Raw genomic sequence first — 21,507 nt, forward strand, 5'->3', positions numbered from 1 at the left:
TAGAGAAGGGTGGAGGACACTGAATGGAGGTCAGTGGAGGGATTGGTAGAGAGGGGTGGAGGACACTGAATGGAGGTCAGTGGAGGGATTGGTAGAGAGGGGTGGAGGACACTGAATGGAGGTCAGTGGAGGGATTGGTAGAGAGGGGTGGAGGACACTGAATGGAGGTCAGTGGAGGGATTGGTAGAGAGGGGTGGAGGACACTGAATGGAGACCAGTGGAGGGATTGGTAGAGAGGGGTGGAGGACACTGAATGGAGACCAGTGGAGGGATTGGTTTAGAGGGGTGGAGGACACTGAATGGAGGTCAGTGGAGGGATTGGTGGAGAGGGGTGGAGGACACTGAATGGAGATCAGTGGAGGGATTGGTAGAGAGGGGTGGAGGACACTGAATGGAGGTCAGTGGAGGGATTGGTAGAGAGGGGTGGAGGACACTGAATGGAGGTCAGTGGAGGGATTGGTAGAGAGGGGTGGAGGACACTGAATGGAGACCAGTGGAGGGATTGGTAGAGAGGGGTGGAGGACACTGAATGGAGACCAGTGGAGGGATTGGTAGAGAGGGGTGGAGGACACTGAATGGAGGTCAGTGGAGGGATTGGCAGAGAGGGGTGGAGGACACTGAATGGAGGTCAGTGGAGGGATTGGTAGAGAGGGGTGGAGGACACTGAATGGAGGTCAGTGGAGGGATTGGTAGAGAGGGGTGGAGGACACTGAATGGAGATCAGTGGAGGGATTGGAGGAGAGGGGTGGGGGACACTGAATGGAGATCAGTGGAGGGATTGGTAGAGAGGGGTGGAGGACACTGAATGGAGGTCAGTGGAGGGATTGGTAGAGAGGGGTGGAGGACACTGAATGGAGGTCAGTGTAGGGATTGGAGGAGAGGGGTGGAGGACACTGAATGGAGATCAGTGGAGGGATTGGTAGAGAGGGGTGGAGGACACTGAATGGAGGTCAGTGGAGGGATTGGTAGAGAGGGGTGGAGGACACTGAATGGAGGTCAGTGGAGGGATTGGTAGAGAGGGATGGAGGACACTGAATGGAGGTCAGTGGAGGGATTGGAGGAGAGGAGTGGAGGACACTGAATGGAGGTCAGTGGAGGGATTGGAGGAGAGGAGTGGAGGACACTGAATGGAGGTCAGTGGAGGGATTGGAGGAGAGGAGTGGAGGACACTGAATGGAGGTCAGTGGAGGGATTGGAGGAGAGGAGTGGAGGACACTGAATGGAGGTCAGTGGAGGGATTGGTAGAGAGGGGTGGAGGACACTGAATGGAGGTCAGTGGAGGGATTGGTAGAGAAGGGTGGAGGACACTGAATGGAGGTCAGTGGAGGGATTGGTAGAGAGGGGTGGAGGACACTGAATGGAGGTCAGTGGAGGGATTGGTAGAGAGGGGTGGAGGACACTGAATGGAGGTCAGTGGAGGGATTGGTAGAGAGGGGTGGAGGACACTGAATGGAGGTCAGTGGAGGGATTGGTAGAGAAGGGTGGAGGACACTGAATGGAGGTCAGTGGAGGGATTGGTAGAGAGGGGTGGAGGACACTGAATGGAGGTCAGTGGAGGGATTGGTAGAGAGGGGTGGAGGACACTGAATGGAGGTCAGTGGAGGGATTGGTAGAGAGGGGTGGAGGACACTGAATGGAGGTCAGTGGAGGGATTGGTAGAGAGGGGTGGAGGACACTGAATGGAGGTCAGTGGGGGGATTGGTAGAGAGGGGTGGAGGACACTGAATGGAGACCAGTGGAGGGATTGGTAGAGAGGGGTGGAGGACACTGAATGGAGACCAGTGGAGGGATTGGTTTAGAGGGGTGGAGGACACTGAATGGAGGTCAGTGGAGGGATTGGTGGAGAGGGGTGGAGGACACTGAATGGAGATCAGTGGAGGGATTGGTAGAGAGGGGTGGAGGACACTGAATGGAGGTCAGTGGAGGGATTGGTAGAGAGGGGTGGAGGACACTGAATGGAGGTCAGTGGAGGGATTGGTAGAGAGGGGTGGAGGACACTGAATGGAGACCAGTGGAGGGATTGGTAGAGAGGGGTGGAGGACACTGAATGGAGACCAGTGGAGGGATTGGTAGAGAGGGGTGGAGGACACTGAATGGAGGTCAGTGGAGGGATTGGCAGAGAGGGGTGGAGGACACTGAATGGAGACCAGTGGAGGGATTGGTAGAGAGGGGTGGAGGACACTGAATGGAGGTCAGTGGAGGGATTGGCAGAGAGGGGTGGAGGACACTGAATGGAGACCAGTGGAGGGATTGGTAGAGAGGGGTGGAGGACACTGAATGGAGGTCAGTGGATGGATTAGTAGAGAGGGGTGGAGGACACTGAATGGAGACCAGTGGAGGGATTGGTAGAGAGGGGTGGGGGACACTGAATGGAGATCAGTGGAGGGATTGGTAGAGAGGGGTGGAGGACACTGAATGGAGATCAGTGGAGGGATTGGAGGAGAGGGGTGGGGGACACTGAATGGAGATCAGTGGAGGGATTGGTAGAGAGGGGTGGAGGACACTGGATGGAGATCAGTGGAGGGATTGGTAGAGAGGGGTGGAGGACACTGAATGGAGATCAGTGGAGGGATTGGTAGAGAGGGGTGGAGGACACTGAATGGAGGTCAGTGGAGGGATTGGAGGAGAGGGGTGGAGGACACTGAATGGAGACCAGTGGAGGGATTGGTAGAGAGGGGTGGAGGACACTGAATGGAGGTCAGTGGAGGGATTGGTAGAGAGGGGTGGAGGACACTGAATGGAGGTCAGTGGAGGGATTGGTAGAGAGGGATGGAGGACACTGAATGGAGGTCAGTGGAGGGATTGGAGGAGAGGAGTGGAGGACACTGAATGGAGGTCAGTGGAGGGATTGGAGGAGAGGAGTGGAGGACACTGAATGGAGGTCAGTGGAGGGATTGGAGGAGAGGAGTGGAGGACACTGAATGGAGGTCAGTGGAGGGATTGGAGGAGAGGAGTGGAGGACACTGAATGGAGGTCAGTGGAGGGATTGGAGGAGAGGAGTGGAGGACACTGAATGGTGGTCAGTGGAGGGATTGGTAGAGAGGGGTGGAGGACACTGAATGGAGGTCAGTGGAGGGATTGGAGGAGAGGAGTGGAGGACACTGAATGGAGGTCAGTGGAGGGATTGGAGGAGAGGAGTGGAGGACACTGAATGGAGGTCAGTGGAGGGATTGGAGGAGAGGAGTGGAGGACACTGAATGGAGGTCAGTGGAGGGATTGGAGGAGAGGAGTGGAGGACACTGAATGGAGGTCAGTGGAGGGATTGGAGGAGAGGAGTGGAGGACACTGAATGGAGGTCAGTGGAGGGATTGGAGGAGAGGAGTGGAGGACACTGAATGGAGGTCAGTGGAGGGATTGGTAGAGAGGGGTGGTGAAATAAGTTTTTTTTCTCTATGATGCTACAATGAGAAGATCTGATTGGGTCATCATAGTAATTCCACAAACTCGGTTGTAGCCGCACCCCGCCACGTACATTGTACTCATCGATATCTTCTCTATGTAGGCTGCACTGTACATGGGGGGGGGGGGGGGGGGGGGTTGTCCTCTCCTATCTGCCAGCTGTCACCATGTTATGTACTCATCTCCTCATTTACTGAACGGGATTCAATCCAAGATAAAGTGCGTAAGAAATAGAAAAGAGAGCGAGCGCTGACACGAAGAGACACGAAGAGACGAGTCCCGATGGATACGGAAGATTTCTGCCATTATCCTGGATCTTTTCTTCTGCCAAGAAACAAACAGAACCTTCATTGGCCTCATTATTTTATACAGAAATTATACAAAAAATAAAAATATTTGGATGACTCAAATAATAATCAAGTATAGAAAAAAAAGAGAAGAAAACATATAAAATAAATCCTCCTCACATCTTTGTGTAACATTCAGTCTGGCCATAGATGGAGAGAATTGTTAATCGGGGTGACGGGGCAGCTGCAGCATCACCCGCATATCTTTGTTTTTCAGCCCCGATTCCTTACATTGTAAAAGCCATCATAGCAGTTGTTTAGCTGCTTGATTGCTTTTACAGGTGTCGGGAGGAAACGTCCCCCACCTGCTGCTGCCCTCCAGTGCTTCTCCGGTCTCGTTCGTGCGATCGGCGAGCTGGAGAATGGATCCACCAATGCCCAAGGAACTGGCCATGGACCAGAGATGAGAAATAGGAGACAAGGAGATGTGTCCACAATCCCTACATCCCCCAAAGGGTTTCCCCAGTCCCAACATCCCCCTCAGGGTGTCCCCAGTCCCAACATCCCCCAAAGGGTGTCCCCAGTCCCAACATCCTCCGAGGGGTGTCCCCAGTCCCAACATCCTCCGAGGGGTGTCTACAGTCCCAACATCCCCCGAGGGGTGTCCCTAGTCCCAACATCCTCCGAGGGGTGTCTACAGTCCCAACATGCCCCGAGGGGTGTCCCTAGTCCCAACATCCCCCGAGGGGTGTCTGCAGTCCCAACATCCCTCAAGGGGTGTCTACAGTCCCAACCACCCCCGAGGGGTATTCCCAGTCCCAACATCCCCCCAAAGGGGTGTCTCCAGTCCCAACATCCCCCAAGGGTTGTCTACAGTCCCTACATCCCCCAAAGGGTGTCCCCAGTCCCAACATCCCCAAGGGGTATTCTCAGTCCCAACATCCTCCGAGGGGTATTACCAGTCCCAACATCCTCCAAAGGGGTATTCCCAGTCCCAACATCCCCCAAGGGGTGTCTCCAGTCCCAACATCCCTCAAGGGGTGTCTACAGTCCCTACATCCCCCGAAGGGTGTCCCCAGTCCCAACATCCCCGAGGGGTATTCTCAGTCCCAACATCCTCCGAGGGGTGTCTCCAGTTCCAACATCCCCGAGGGGTGTCTGCAGTCCCAACATCCCCCGAGGGGTGTCTACAGTCCCAACATCCTCCAAAGGGGTGTTCCCAGTCCCAACATCCCCCCAAAGGGGTGTCCCCAGTCCCAACATCCCCCAAGGGGTGTCTACAGTCCCTACATCCCCCGAGGGGTATTCCCAGTCCCAACATCCTCCAAAGGGGTGTCCCCAGTCCCAAAATCCCCCAAGGGGTGTTTCCAATCCCAACATCCCCGGAGGGGTGTTCCCAGTCCCAACATCCTTGAGGGGTGGTAACAGTCCCAACATCCCCCCAAAGGGGTGTACCCAGTACTAACATTCCGAGGAGTGTTTTCAGTCCCAAGAGCTCCCCAAAGGGGTGTTAGCATGCCCAACATCCCCCGGGGGTGTCCCCAGCCCAACATCCCCCCAAAGGGGTGACCCCAGTCCTAACATTCCCCAAGGGATGTTCCCAGTCCCAACATCCCATGAAGGGTGTTTCCAGTCTTACCACCCCCCGAGGGGTGGTAACAGTCCCAAAATCCCAGAAGGATGTCCACAGTCCCAACATCTTACAAGTGGTATCCACTGTCCCAACATAACCCAAGGGGTATTCCCATTACCAACATCCCCTGAGGGGTGGTAACAGTTCCAACATTCCCCTTGGATTGTTCCCAGTTCCAACATCCCCCGAGGAGTGGTAACAGTTCCAACATTCCCCTTGGGGTGTTCCCAGTCCCAACAAACTCCGAGGGGTGGTAACAGTTCCAACATTCCCCTTGGGGTGTTCCCAATCCCAACAAACTCAGAGGGGTGGTAACAGTTCCAAAATTCCCCTTGGGGTGTTCCCAGTCCCAACATCCCCCGAGGAGTGGTAACAGTTCCAACATTCCCCTTGGGGTGTTCACAGTCCCAACAAACTCCGAGGGGTGGTAACAGTTACAACATTCCCCTTGGGGTGTTCCCAGTCCCAACAAACTCCGAGGGGTGGTAACAGTTCCAACATTCCCCTGGGGTGTTCCCAATCCCAACAAACTCAGAGGGGTGGTAACAGTTCCAAAATTCCCCTTGGGGTGTTCCCAGTCCCAACATCCCCCAAGGAGTGGTAACAGTTCCAACATTCCCCTTGGGGTGTTCACAGTCCCAACAAACTCCGAGGGGTGGTAACAGTTACAACATTCCCCTTGGGGTGTTCCCAGTCCCAACATCCCCCGAGGGGTGGTAACTGTTCCAACATTCCCCTTGGGGTGTTCCCAGTCCCAACATCCCCCGAGGTGTGGTAACTGTTCCAACATTCCCCTTGGGGTGTTCACAGTCCAATCTCCAAAAAGTACATAAGCAGTCCTCCGATTTCCTTCCTAAGGGGAAGCTAAAACAAAAGTATCTTCCCTCCTCCATGGAGCTGTCTGAAGGCCCCTCTTACCCCACCCCGGGGGGGCCCCCTGCTGGGCTGTATAATCTTTGTCTTTATCAAAGTGCCCTACGGCAGCTGGCACTTCATCGTACATTAAGATTTAAGTCTTTATCCCAAACATAAGTCTCCTATTATCTCATCATGATTATAATAACATCGATTGATGAATATTGTTGTGGACTGACGTGGCTGAATGTGCTCGTCTTTTATTGGGGCTTTTTTTGTATTGGTTCCCATGGGAGCTAAGACGTCATCACGCACACGCGCTGCACTGCCTTGGCAACGGTACAGTTCATGTGAGGTCCTCACTGAATACTAATGATATGACCGTATGTCAGCCAAGAACTCTGAGCTAGAGAGTGCATGATAGGCAAACAATGTACATGGTGAGCAATCAATGGACATTCTAGATTAGAAAAGCACATTCTAGGCAAGCAATGTACATTCTAGGCAAGCAATGCACATTCCAGGTGAGCAATGCACATTCTAGGCAAGCAATGCACATTCTAGGCGAGCAATGTACATTCTAGGCAAGCAATGCACATTCTAGGCAAGCAATGTACATTCCAGGTGAGCAATGCACATTCTAGGCAAGCGATGTACATTCTAGGCAAGCAATGCACATTCTAGGTAAGCAATGCACATTCTAGGCAAGCAATGTACATTCTAGGCAAGCAATGCACATTCTAGGCAAGCAATGCACATTCTAGGCGAGCAATGCACATTCTAGGCGAGCAATGCACATTCCAGGTGAACAATACACATTCTAGGCAAGCAATGCACATTCCGGGTGGGAAATGCACATTCTAGGCAAGCGATGCACATTCTAGGCAAGCAATGTACATTCTAGGCAAGCAATGCACATTCTAGGTGAGCAATGCACATTCTAGGCAAGCAATGTACATTCTAGACGAGCAATGCACATTCTAGGCGAGCAATGCACATTCCAGGTGAACAATACACATTCTAGGCAAGCAATGCACATTCCAGGTGAAAAATACACATTCTAGGCAAGCAATGCACATTCCGGGCGGGAAATGCACATTCTAGGCAAGCAATGCACATTCCAGGTGAACAATACACATTCTAGGCAAGCAATGCACATTCCAGGTTAACAATGCACATTCTAGGCAAGCAATGAACATTCCGGGTGAGAAATGCACATTCTAGGCAAGCAATGCACATTCTAGACAAGCAATGTACATTCTAGGTGAGCAATGTCCATTCTAGACAAGCAATGTACATTCTAGACAAGCAATATACATTCTAGACAAGCAATGCACATTCTAGGCAAGCAATGTACATTCTTGACAAGCAATGCACATTCTAGGCAAGCAATGTATATTCTAGGCAAGCAATGCACATTCTAGGCAAGCAATGCATATTCTAGGTAAGCAATGCACATTCCAGGTGAGCAATGTACATTCTAGGCAAGCGATGTACATTCTAGGCAAGCAATGCACATTCCAGGTGAGCAATGCACATTCTAGGCAAGCAATGTACATTCTAGATGAACAATGCACATTCTAGGCAAGCAATGTACATTCTAGACGAGCAATGCACATTCTAGAAGAGCAATGCACATTCTAGGCAAGCAATGCACATTCTAGACTATCAATGCATATTCTGGGCAAGCAATGTACATTCTAGGCAAGCAATGCACATTCCAGGTGAGCAATACACATTCTAGGCAAGCAATGCACATTCCAGGTGAACAATGTACATTCTAGGCAAGCGATGCACATTCTAGGCAAGCGATACACATTCTAGGCAAGCAATGTACATTCCGGGCGAGAAATGCACATTCTAGGCAAGCGATGCACATTCTAGGCAAGCAATGTACATTCCGGGTGAGAAATGTCTATTCTAGGCAAGCAATGCACATTCCAGGCGAACAATACACATTCTAGGCAAGCAATGCACATTCCAGGTGAACAATACGCATTCTAGGCAAGCAATGTACATTCTAGGCAAGCAATGCACATTCCAGGCGAGCAATGCACATTCTAGAAGAGCAATGCACATTCTAGGCAAGCAATGCACATTCTAGGCGAGCAATGCACATTCTGGGCGAGAAATGCACATTCTAGGCAAACAATGCACATTCCAGGTGAACAATACACATTCTAGGCAAGCGATGCACATTCTAGGCAAGCGATACACATTCTAGGCAAGCGATGTACATTCCAGGTTAACAATGCACATTCTAGGCAAGCAATGCACATTCCGGGTGAGAAATGCACATTCTAGGCAAGCAATGCACATTCTAGGTGAGCAATGTACATTCTAGACAAGCAATGCACATTCTAGGCAAGCAATGTACATTCCTGACAAGCAATGCACATTCTAGGCAAGCAATGTACATTCTAGGCAAGCAATGCACATTCTAGGCAAGCAATGCATATTCTAGGTAAGCAATGCACATTCCAGGTGAGCAATGTACATTCTAGGCAAGCGATGTACATTCTAGGCAAGCAATGCACATTCTAGGCAAGCAATGCACATTCTAGGCAAGCAATGCATATTCTAGGTAAGCAATGCACATTCCAGGTGAGCAATGTACATTCTAGGCAAGCGATGTACATTCTAGGCAAGCAATGCACATTCTAGGCAAGCAATGCATATTCTAGGTAAGCAATGCACATTCCAGGTGAGCAATGTACATTCTAGGCAAGCAATGTACATTCTAAACGAGTAATGCACATTCTAGAAGAGCAATGCACATTCTAGGCAAGCAATGCACATTCTAGACTATCAATGCACATTCTGGCAAGCAATGTACATTCTAGGCAAGCAATGCACATTCCAGGTGAGCAATAAACATTCTAGGCAAGCAATGCACATTCCGGGCGAGAAATGCACATTCTAGGCAAGCAATGCACATTCCAGGTGAGCAATGCACATTCTAGACAAGCAGTGCACATCCTAGACAAGCAATGCACATTCCAGGTGAACAATGTACATTCTAGGCAAGCGATGCACATTCTAGGCAAGCAATGCACATTCCGGGCGAGAAATGCACATTCTAGGCAAGCAATGCACATTCCAGGTGAGCAATGCACATTCTAGACAAGCAATGCACATCCTAGACAAGCAATGCACATTCCAGGTGAACAATGTACATTCTAGGCAAGCGATGCACATTCTAGGCAAGCAATGCACATTCCGGGCGAGAAATGCACATTCTAGGCAAGCAATGCACATTCCAGGTGAGCAATGCACATTCTAGACAAGCAATGCACATCCTAGACAAGCAATGCACATTCCAGGTGAACAATGTACATTCTAGGCAAGCGATGCACATTCTAGGCAAGTGATGTACATTCTAGATGAGGAGGGCCCTATAAACTGTCACTAAGAGAGGATGGCTTTCTTAACTGCTTGTCACCTCCCACAATGTACTGAGAGGTCATCAGTAAAAAGCACCACACTGTACACACATTACATATCGTTGGGCACATATTTAACCATTTGATCGCCCCCTAGATGTATAACCCCTTCTCAGCCAGTGTCATTAGTACAGTGACAGTGTATAGTATTATCACTCATCACTGTATTAGTGTCACTGGTGATACCAGTTAGTTTCCTCCAGTGTCAGTTAGTGTCAGATTGTTCACCACACTATCACAGTCCCGTTATAAGTTGCTGATCACCGCTATCAGTCGTTTAAAAATAAATGCAAATCCCAGTATATATCCCATAGTATGTAGATGATATAACTTTCACACAAACCAATCAATATACACATATTGGGGTTTTTTCACCAGACGCATGTAGCAGGATACATATTGGTCACAATTTATGAAGAAATTCTAGGCGAGCAATGCACATTCTAGGCAAGCGATGTACATTCTAGGCAAGCGATGCAGTATCTAGGCAAGCGATGCACATTCTAGGCAAGCGATGCACATTCTAGGCAAGCGATGTACATTCTAGGCAAGCAATGCACATTCTAGACAAGCAATGCACATTCTAGGTGAGCAATGTACATTCTAGACAAGCAATGCACATTCTAGGCAAGCAATGTACATTCTAGACAAGCAATGCACATTCTAGGCAAGCAATGCACATTCTAGGCAAGCAATGCATATTCTAGGTAAGCAACGCACATTCCAGGTGAGCAATGTACACTGTAGGCAAGCGATGCACATTCTAGGTAAGCAATGTACATTCTGGGCGAGAAATGCACATTCCAGATGAGCAATGCACATTCTAGGCAAGTAATATACATTCCGGGCGAGAAATGCACATTCTAGGCAAGCAATGCACATTCCAGGTGAGCAATGCACATTCTAGGTAAGCAATGCATGTTCTAGGTAAGCAATGCACATTCTAGGCAAGCAATGCACATTCTAGGCAAGCGATGCACATTCTAGGCAAGCGATGCACATTCTAGGCAAGCGATGTACATTCTAGGCAAGCAATGCACATTCTAGGCAAGCAATGCACATTCTAGGCAAGCAATGCATGTTCTAGGTAAGCAATGCACATTCTAGGTAAGCAATGTACATTCTAGGCAAGCAATGCACATTCTAGGCAAGCGATGTACATTCTAGGCGAACAATGTACATTCTAGGCAAGTAATGCACATTCTAGGCAAGCGATGTACATTCTAGATGAGGAGGGCCCTATAAACTGTCACTAAGAGCAGGATGGCTTTCTTAACTGCTTGTCACCTCCCACAATGTACTGACAGGTCATCAGTAAAAAGCACCACACTGTACACACATTACATATAGTTGGGCACATATTTAACCATTTGATCGCCCCCTAGATGTATAACCCCTTCCCAGCCTGTGTCATTAGTACAGTGACAGTGTATAGTATTATCACTCATCACTGTATTAGTGTCACTGGTGATACCAGTTAGTTCCCTCCAGTGTCAGTTAGTGTCAGATTGTCCACCACACTATCACAGTCCCGTTATAAGTTGCTGATCACAAATAACACGGATGTTATTTTTTCCCCACAAATAGAGATTTCTTTTGGTGGGATTTCATCATCTCTGCGGTTTTAATTTTTTTGCGCTATAAACAAAAAAGAGCAACAATTTTAAAAAAAAAAGAAAAAAAAAACAATATATTTGTACTTTCTGCTATAAAACATATCCAAAAAAAATGTAAAAAAACTAATTTCTTCATCAGTTTAGGCTGATATGTATTCTGCTACATGTTGGTAAAAAAAAAAATCCCAATAATATTGATTGGTTTGCACAAAAGTTATCACATCTACAAAATATGAGATAGATTTATGCTCTTTTATTTTATTTTTTCATTATTTACTCATAATGGCGGTGATCTGTCATTTTTAGCGGGACTGCGACATTGCGCTGGACAGATCGGATACTAAGTGACACTTTTTGGGGACCAGTGACACCGATGCAGTGGTCGGTGCTATAAATGTGCACTATCACTGTATAAATTACACTGACAGGGAAGGGGTTAACATTAGGGGGGCGATCAAAGGGGTTAAATGTGTTCCCTGGGAGTGTTCTAACTGTGTGTGGGGGGGGATGGGTTCACTGGAGGAAAACAAAGATCGTGATTCAGCTTAGCGATCTCTCACTTTTCAGATCAGCGCTCTGCTTTGTTTACATCGGCACTCCGCTGCTCCGGTTCTCTTATAAACGATCGGTGGATAGCAGCAGCCAGGAACTGCTGATTGTCTCCCCCCGTGTCCACTCACAGTGGGGAGCAGCACACACCTGCGCCCCCTAAACCACGTGCACAAAATCACAGAATCGGTTAAATATCACCAAATCATATAAAATTATATAAATGACATTTGGATACAGTGTTGCACGACAATTATCAGTTAAAGTAGCGCAGTGCTGAATAGTAAAGAATGGCCTGGTCATTAAGGGGGGTAACTCTTCCGGATATGAAGTAACGTCATAAGAGGAAAAGGCGGCCATTGCTCGGCACTCCTGGAAACGCTCGGTGATTGGCTGTCACACTCACTATCCTGGAACAGGTGAATGAAGCCAAGAGGTCAGCATGACAGCCAGGCAACTAGCATTTTGTAGAAGAGTTGAAAAACCATCACTGTCTGTCATGCCTGGAAAATGTAAATGTCAAGAAGGAAGTGACTGTTTGTTACATACAATCTATGAAGGAGAAATGATTTCTGTTCCTGCGATAATCGCAAATTCCCAGAAACATTTAATTTTTTGAAATGTGGGTTTTGTCTGTTGTGTGACTGCCCCCTGCTGGATCTCCACAGAATTACCACCTTCCATCGCCGCCGCAGGCTGAGCAACATCAAGGCGAGAACCCGTTCCTTAAGTCTGAACTATTATTATTATTGTACAGGATTTCTAGATTGCCAACAGTTTACTCAGCGCTTTACAAAATAAAGGGAGACAGTGCAGCTACAATACAATTCAATACAGGAGGAATCAGAGGACCCTGATCCTGAGAGCTTACAATCTAGGATGGAGGGTCAAGTGATACAAAAGGTAATAACTATGGGGGATGGGCTGATCACATGTATTTATATAACTATTTTATGCAGCACTTTACATTCACTCATCGGCCACTTTATTAGGTCCCCCTTGCTAGTAGCGGGTTGGACCCCCTTTATTAGGTCCTCCTTGCTAGTAGCGGGTTGGACCCCCTTTATTAGGTCCTCCTTGCTAGTAGCGGGTTGGACCCCCTTTATTAGGTCCCCCTTGCTAGTAGCGGGTTGGACCCCCTTTATTAGGCCCCCCTTGCTAGTAGCGGGTTCGACCCCCTTTATTAGGTCCACCTTGCTAGTAGCGGTTTGGACCCCATTTATTAGATCCCCCTTGCTAGTAGCGGTTTGGACCCCCTTTATTAGGTCCCCCTTGCTAGTAGCGGGTTGGACCCCCTTTATTAGGTCCCCCTTGCTAATAGCGGGTTGGACCCCCTTTATTAGGTCCCCCTTGCAAGTAGCGGGTTGGACCCCCTTTATTAGGTCCACCTTCCTTGTAGCGGGTTGGACCCCCTTTATTAGGTCCGCCTTGCTAGTAGTGGGTTGGACCCCCTTTATTAGGTCTCCCTTGCTGGTAGTGGGTTGGACCCCCTTTATTAGGTTCACCTTCCTTCTAGCGAATTGGACCTCCTTTATTAGGTCCCTCTTGCTAGTAGTGGGTTGGACCCCCTTTATTAGGTATCCCTTGCTAGTAGCGGGTTGGACCCCCTTTATTAGGTCCACCTTCCTTCTAGTGAATTGGACCCCCTTTATTAGGTCCATCTTGCTAGTAGTAGGTTGGAACCCCTTTATTAGGTTCACCTTCCTTCTAGCGAATTGGCCCCCCTTAATTAGGTCCCTCTTGCTAGTAGTGGGTTGGACCCCCTTTATTAGGTCCCCCTTGCTAGTAGTGGGTTGGACTCCCTTTATTAGGTCTCCCTTGCTAGTAGCGGGTTGGACCCCCTTTATTAGGTCTCCCTTGCTAGTAGCGGGTTGGACCCCCTTTATTAGGCCCCCTTGCTAGTAGTGGGTTGGACCCCCTTTATTAGGTCTCCCTTGCTGGTAGTGGGTTGGACCCCCTTTATTAGGTCCACCTTCCTTGTAGCGGTTTGGACCCCCTTTATTAGGTCCCCCTTGCTAGTAGCGGGTTGGACCCCCTTTATTACAATCAAATGAATTGAAAGCACATAGCATTTTAAGAGAACCCTCCAATGTTCATACAATTCCAGACCGCCTGCTATATCTAATTAGATCTTCTCTTCTCTTCTCTTCTCTTCTCTTTTCTTTTCTTTTCTTTTCTTTTCTTTTCTTCTCTTCTCTGCTCTCCTCTTCTCTCCCCTCCCTTCCCTTCCCTTCTCCTCTCCTCTCCCTTCCCTTCCCTTCTCCTCTCCTCTCCTCTAAGGTTTCTGGGATTTCTTCACATCATCTGTCCACTGCTCCTCTCCTTGTATCTTATATACAGGTGAAAGCTGATCATAGACTTTATGATAGCATAGTTGGCAACATTGTAAAAAATAAAATGTAGGGACACTTTTTTGGCTGTAGGTGGAGTCACGTTATAATTAGGGGGCAGGTCATGCATTTGTAGGCGTGGCATAGAAGAAAAATGTGGTGCATCTTTCTCTAGCTTTGTCATTGGTACCAATATATACTATGACAGCTGGGTCTTCTCCAGCGCCATCCAACAATCTGTCCATGCAATCTGCAATGTTCCGAACCCGAGCGCTGATAACGGTCTTTGTGACAAATTGCCCTCTGTATCTTTCCAATAACTGAATCCCCTACCACTAGTATGTGCCTATCCTTTCTTGTAACCTTGCCCAATCTTCGTCACATGCTGGTGGAGGCTCGGTGTCAATGTCACATGCTGGTGGAGTCTCGGTGTGAACGTCACATGCTGGTGAATTCTTTATGTGTATGTCACATTCTGGAGGAGTCTCATTGTGAACATCACATTCCTTGGTGGACAATGACATGTGTCCCCTGCTCCTTGGTGGACAGAGACATATGTGTCCAAAGCGCCTTGGTGGACAATGACATATGTGTCCCCTGCTCCTTGGTGGACAGTGACATATGTGTCTGCTGTTCCTTGGTGAATGGGGTCACTTGTACTTCTTGGTCCATAGTGAATGGGTCACCTGTATTTCCTGGTCCATAGTGGATGGGGTCACCTGTATATGATGGTCCATAGTGAATGGGGTCACCTGTACTTCTTGGTCCATAATGAATGGGGTCACCTGTATATGCTGGTCCATAGTGGATGGGGTCATTAGTATTTCTTGGTCCATAGTGGATGGGGTCCCATTCCCCAGTATTCTCCTGCTCATTGTGGGACTTGTAATCTGCGTTCCCTGCTCCTGGGACCTAGACCTGGACCTGGACATATATCTTCCCTCCTTCTTGACGGTGGCTATTATCACTTCTACATCCTGGTCTTTGGTTGATGGAATTGTGATCACTTGTACTGGCTGGTTCCTGGCAGATGGAATCACTACCACTCGGGCATCCTTGTCTTGGGTGGCTGGAATCACTACCACTCGCGGTTTGTTGTTATGGGTGGACGGAGTCACTTGTCTTTGCTCATCCTTGGTGATTGGCATGACACGTGTCTCTTCCGTGGTCTTGGGGTGTGAGGATTTCCCAGCCTCTGTGGTGAATGGAACCACTTGTCTTTCTTCATTGATGGATTCAACCAGTAGCATCTTTTCCATTTCATTGGGGGTTGGGTCATTGTATCCATCTGGGGAGAGAAAAAAAACTATTTCTATTCCCGCTATTTACAATTCATTGATTGACGTCACACAGAATCTGTGGACGTTGAATGGATTTCCTTTAACATATGTAAGTGAATGTCATCTGAGTTATGGAAACCTTGTGTGAAGCGTTTCTCCTCATGGGAATTCTATATAAACATGGAGGATATGGGGGTTCTATATATAAACATGGAGGATATGGGGGTTCTATATAAACATGGAGGATATGGGGGTTCTATATAACCATGGAGGATATGGGGGTTCTATATAAACATGGAGGATATGGGGGTTCTATATAACCATGGAGGATATGGGGGTTCTATATATAAACATGGAGGTTCTATATAAACATGGAGGATATGGGGGTTCTATATAAACATGAAGGATATGGGGGTTCTATATATAACCATGGAGGATATGGGGGTTCTATATAAACATGGAGGATATGGGGGTTCTATATATAACCATGGAGGATATGGGGGTTCTATATATATAAACATGGAGGATATGGGGGTTCTGTATAAACATGGAGGATATGGGGGTTCTTTTTAAACATGGAGGATATGGGGGTTCTATATAAACATGGAGGATATGGGGGTTCTAGATAAACATGGGGGTTCTATATAAACATGGAGGATATGGGGGTTCTATATATAACCATGGAGGATATGGGGGTTCTATATATCAACATGGAGGATATGGAAGTTCTATATAAACATGGAGGATATGAGGGTTCTATATAAACATGGAGGATATGGGGGTTCTATATAAACATGGATGATATGGGGGTTCTATATAAACATGGAGTATATGGGGGTTCTATATATAAACATGGAGGATATGGGGGTTCTGTATAAACATGGAGGATATGGGGGTTCTGTATAAACATGGAGGATATGGGGGTTCTATATAAACATGGAGGATATGGGGGTTCTATATAAACATGGAGGATATGGGGGTTCTATATAAACATGGAGGATATGGGGGTTCTATATAAACACGGAGGATATGGGGGTTCTATATATAAACATGGAGGATATGGGGGTTCTATATATAAACATGGAGGATATGGGGGTTCTATATAAACATGGAGGATATGGGGATTCTATATAAACATGGAGGATATGGGGGTTCTATATATAAACATGGAGGATATGGGGGTTCTGTATAAACATGGAGGATATGGGGGTTCTATATAAACACGGAGGATATGGGGGTTCTATACAAACATGGAGGATATGGGGGTTCTATATAAACACGGAGAAAATGGGGGTTCTATATATAAACATGGAGGATATGGGGGTTCTATATATAAACATGGAGGATATGGGGGTTCTATATATAAACACAGAGGATATGGGGGTTCTGTATAAACATGGAGGATATGGGGGTTCTATATAAACATGGAGGATATGGGGGTTCTATATAAACATGAAGGATATGGGGGTTCTATATAAACACGGAGGATATGGGGGTTCTATATATAAACATGGAGGATATGGGGGTTCTATATAAACATGGAGGATATGGGGGTTCTATATAAACATGGAGGATATGGGGGTTCTATATATAAACATGGAGGATATGGGGGTTCTATATAAACATGGAGGATATGGGGGTTCTATATAAACATGGAGGATATGGGGGTTCTATATAAACATGGAGGATATGGGGGTTCTATATAAACACGGAGGATATGGGGGTTCTATATATAAACATGGAGGATATGGGGGTTCTATATATAAACATGGAGGATATGGGGGTTCTATATAAACATGGAGGATATGGGGATTCTATATAAACATGGAGGATATGGGGGTTCTATATATAAACATGGAGGATATGGGGGTTCTGTATAAACATGGAGGATATGGGGGTTCTATATAAACACGGAGGATATGGGGGTTCTATACAAACATGGAGGATATGGGGGTTCTATATAAACACGGAGGATATGGGGGTTCTATATATAAACATGGAGGATATGGGGGTTCTATATATAAACATGGAGGATATGGGGGTTCTATATATAAACATGGAGGATATGGGGGTTCTATATATAAACATGGAGGATATGGGGGTTCTATATAAACATGGAGGATATGGGGGTTCTATATAAACATGAAGGATATGGGGGTTCTATATAAACACGGAGGATATGGGGGTTCTATATAAACATGGAGGATATGGGGGTTCTATATAAACATGGAGGATATGGGGGTTCTATATAAACATGGAGGATATGGGGGTTCTATATATAAACATGGAGGATATGGGGGTTCTATATATAAACATGGAGGATATGGGGGTTCTATATAAACATGGAGGATATGGGGGTTCTATATAAACATGGAGGATATGGGGGTTCTATATATAAACATGGAGGATATGGGGGTTCAGGGCTCTGGGAGTCCATTCTCAGGACACGACTTTCTGTGACAATACATGTGTAAGTTGGAATCTCTAATAGCGATTCACCCCAAATACTCGGACTTCAACCTTCTCTCACCGCGCTGAGATCTCGGTGATAAAGACCGCCGATCTGCCCCATTACATATGCAGGCTGCTGGAGAACCAGCATTGATCAGTACATGAAGCCAATGGCTGCAGCGCTGATCTGTGTATTCCTGGGGGAGTCCCCACTGTTGGACTATAATAAGCAGAGGACATCCCTACAGTTCTATCTCTTGTGTGGGGGTGGGGATCTGTCCGTTTTTTATCATCTAACTGTGTTGAATGAAATAAAATGGCGCATGTACACCCAGCTTATCTCCGCCTCCCTCTCAATGCATCTCATCGTTCTGCTTGTCCGAACTAATAAAGATTTCACTATTTTGTATTTGGTTTTATCTCAGCGGTTCCAAGGGAGCTCCCTGAACTTTGCTGATGCTCTGGAGGCTGAAATATGTAAAGTGACCTCCTAGAAATGATAGACTTCAAACATCTAGAATCTCCCGGCCCGCCATGTGCAATCCTTTACCTGCCTGTCAGGTGTGTGCGTCCCCTCCACACCTCACACCTGATTGGCTGCCCAACCGTCACCTGAAGAGTCAGCCAACCGTCACCTGAAGAGTCAGCCAACCGTCACCTGAAAGGTCAGCCAACCGTCACCTGAAAAGTCAGCCAACCGTCACATGCTGGCTGCTAATTACAAGTCAGTTTGGTTTGATGACCAGATGAGACCAGGATGGGAGATAGGGGGCAAAAGGGGCAATTAGGACTTTACATGAAACAACACACTACGGCATGATGAGTCATTAACATAGGGTAAAAAAAGATAAATATTTATTAGCACCCTATGGGAGCATAGTGCATTTGATGATACAAACATTATAATTCATACATATATTATACAGTAAGACATAATATTATTAAATCACATTCATAATAAATAGTAGCATAGTAAATATTATAATGTAGCACCTGATCACTAATAATAACAAACACTACCCCTGACAACTAAATAGATAAATAAAACCAGAATAGGGTTAATGACTCAAATATTAAGCACCCATGATGGATATAATAATGCTGTGGCACCCGCCACGCCCCACACGCCAGCACTTGTGACATCACGGACGCAGCGTGCTGGCGTTGTCGTTTTACACTTCTGGCGTGCACGCAACGGAGGTAGCGGTGGCCTATATTAGGCGTCTATCGCCTGTGTATGGTTGCTTCCGGCTCCTCCTTCGTTGGTGGGACCTCGCTGGCGGGCGGGTCAGTAAATGGAATCTTTAGGTTCTACGGTTTTCATCCCTATGCACCTTGGTTCACTATTTCTTTCCTTTTTACTCTCCACGGTGTTTGGTGGTTGTCACACTTACGGTTATTTATTGTTTACCGCTGACTATTTTGGTGGAGTGTTTTCCACCTTATTTCCCAACTCCTGCTTAGTCCTAGTAGGTCTCCATAGGCTTGGGTTTTTCATTCTCTTCATTCATTTTTTTCATGGTCTCACCTTTTTTCTTTATACTTTGGGAGTGTTTTTCTTACACTTCCATCTTACTCACTATCACTCACTATTATAATTATTATCATCCTAGCTACCCTTCCGGCTTCCGAGTCTAACACTAATCCCTACAGAGCTATTTCTTCAATCATTAATCCTATACGTGGTTCCTGTTCTGCTCCGCCATGTTGCTGCTTGCTGCTTTTAAATAACAAACATGTTATACTTCCCTCCACTGTGCAGAGTGGCCCCCGAACCTGCTCTTCTGGGGTCCCTCGTCGGCTGTCTCTGCTTCCCCCCCGCAGGTACTTCTCACGTTCATGCGAGCTCCCTCCCATGGTGAGAAGCACCTGCGGGCGCGCTCCCATGATACACCCGGTGGGTATAGCCGCTCGCTGTATCACACGGGCCCCGCCCCCTCGGCGCTCCGCGTCAGTGGATGCGATTGACAGCAGCGCGAGCCAATGGCTGCGCTGCTTTCCATCCATCCATCCACTCCAGCCAATCACCGGCCAGGCTGAGCGGTGAAGAGGACGGCGGGGGGGCGAGCGCGGGATTTTCGAGGGGTGAGGTAAGCAAAACGGGGGGGGGGGGGGGGGGGGGGGCACCGGCACTGTCAGATGTTTTTTCACCTTAATGCATAGAATGCATTAAGGTGAAAAAACATTTACCTTTACAACCCCTTTAATTACTATTAATTACTAATCTATATTATGTTATATTTTAGGCACTCCCAATAAACATCTCCTGATGAGTGGACCATCTTCCACGAAACGCGTTGAGCCTATATACGAGCCTATTTACTTTCTGCCATGCCACAGCCTTATTATATCTATCATGGGTGCTTAATATTTGAGTCATTAACCATATTCTGGTTTTATTTATCTATTTAGTTGTTGGGGGTAGTGTTTGTTATTATTAGTGATCAGGTGCTACATTATAATATTTACAATGCTACTATTTATTATTAACCACTTAAGGACCAGGCCTCTTTTTCAGACTTGGTGTTTTCATGTTTAAAACTGTTTTTTTTTGCTATAAAATTACTTAGAACTCCCAAACATTTTATATTGTTTTTTTTTCTAACACCGTAGAGAATAAAATGGCGGTCATTGAAATACTTTTTTTTACACCGTATTTGTGCAGCGGTCTTACAAGCGCACTTTTTTTTTTTTAAAATTCACTTTTTTGAATAAAAAAATAAGACAACAGTAAAATTAGCCCAATTTTTTTTTATATTGTGAAAGATAATGGTACGCCAAGTAAATTGATACACAACATGTCACGCTTCAAAATTGCGCCCGCTCGTGGAATGGCGTCAAACTTTTAGCCTCAAAAATCTCCATAAGCGACATTTAAAAAATTCTACAGGTTGCATTTTTTGCGTTACAGAGGAGGGTCTAGGGCTAGAATTATTGCTCTCGCTCTACCAATCGCGGCGAGGTTGCAATGGCGTAACTAGAACCTTCAGGGCCCCGATGCAAGAAACCATGAAGGGCCCCCCTGAACCCAAGCCAGGGCCCTTCCCTCCGAGTCCGGCGGTGGAACTCCAGGGTGTGGTCCCAGGTATGACCTTTGTGAGCCCTGTAGTTCCACCACTGGTATCAGTAGTTTTTTTTATTTGTTTTATTTTTTATTTTTAGGTGCCCCATTGGAGGACTGTCCCTAGTCAGGATGGGGTTCCCTTCCCCAGAAGAGATGAGGTCTTTTTCTCAAGGGCAGATGAAGTTACCGCCCCCAGGTGAGAAGGGGTCCCTGTCCCCACGTGAGAAGGGGTCCCTGTCCCCAGGGGGAGATGGAGGGGGTATGTAATGGTGTGTGGGGGATGGAGTCCTCTCACTCACCATGACCAAGCTGCAGGCCGCGCACTCATCCATGTTGGCCTGGGCTCCATCCAGTGTGCTGGACGGGTGATCAGCATATCTCCTAGAAAGACCTTTCATCATCTGTGTATGACGGAGGAGGAGGAGGGGGGCTGGCAGACAAGCCTGCAGTGTCCTCCGGGAGCCAGCTCTCATAGGGCTGCACTGCATCTGTGTGCTTAAAGTTTGTTTACCCGGGATAAGTATGCAGTGCAGTGTGGGCCGGACTTGGGGGGGCGGGACTCTGTCGGGGGAGAACAGACATCGGACTGAGCGGCAATGC

This window comes from Lithobates pipiens, unplaced genomic scaffold (assembly GCF_037356315.1).
Source record: "Lithobates pipiens isolate NorthernLeopardFrog02 unplaced genomic scaffold, aLitPip1_a1.2 Scaffold_47, whole genome shotgun sequence".
Taxonomy (NCBI): domain Eukaryota; kingdom Metazoa; phylum Chordata; class Amphibia; order Anura; family Ranidae; genus Lithobates; species Lithobates pipiens.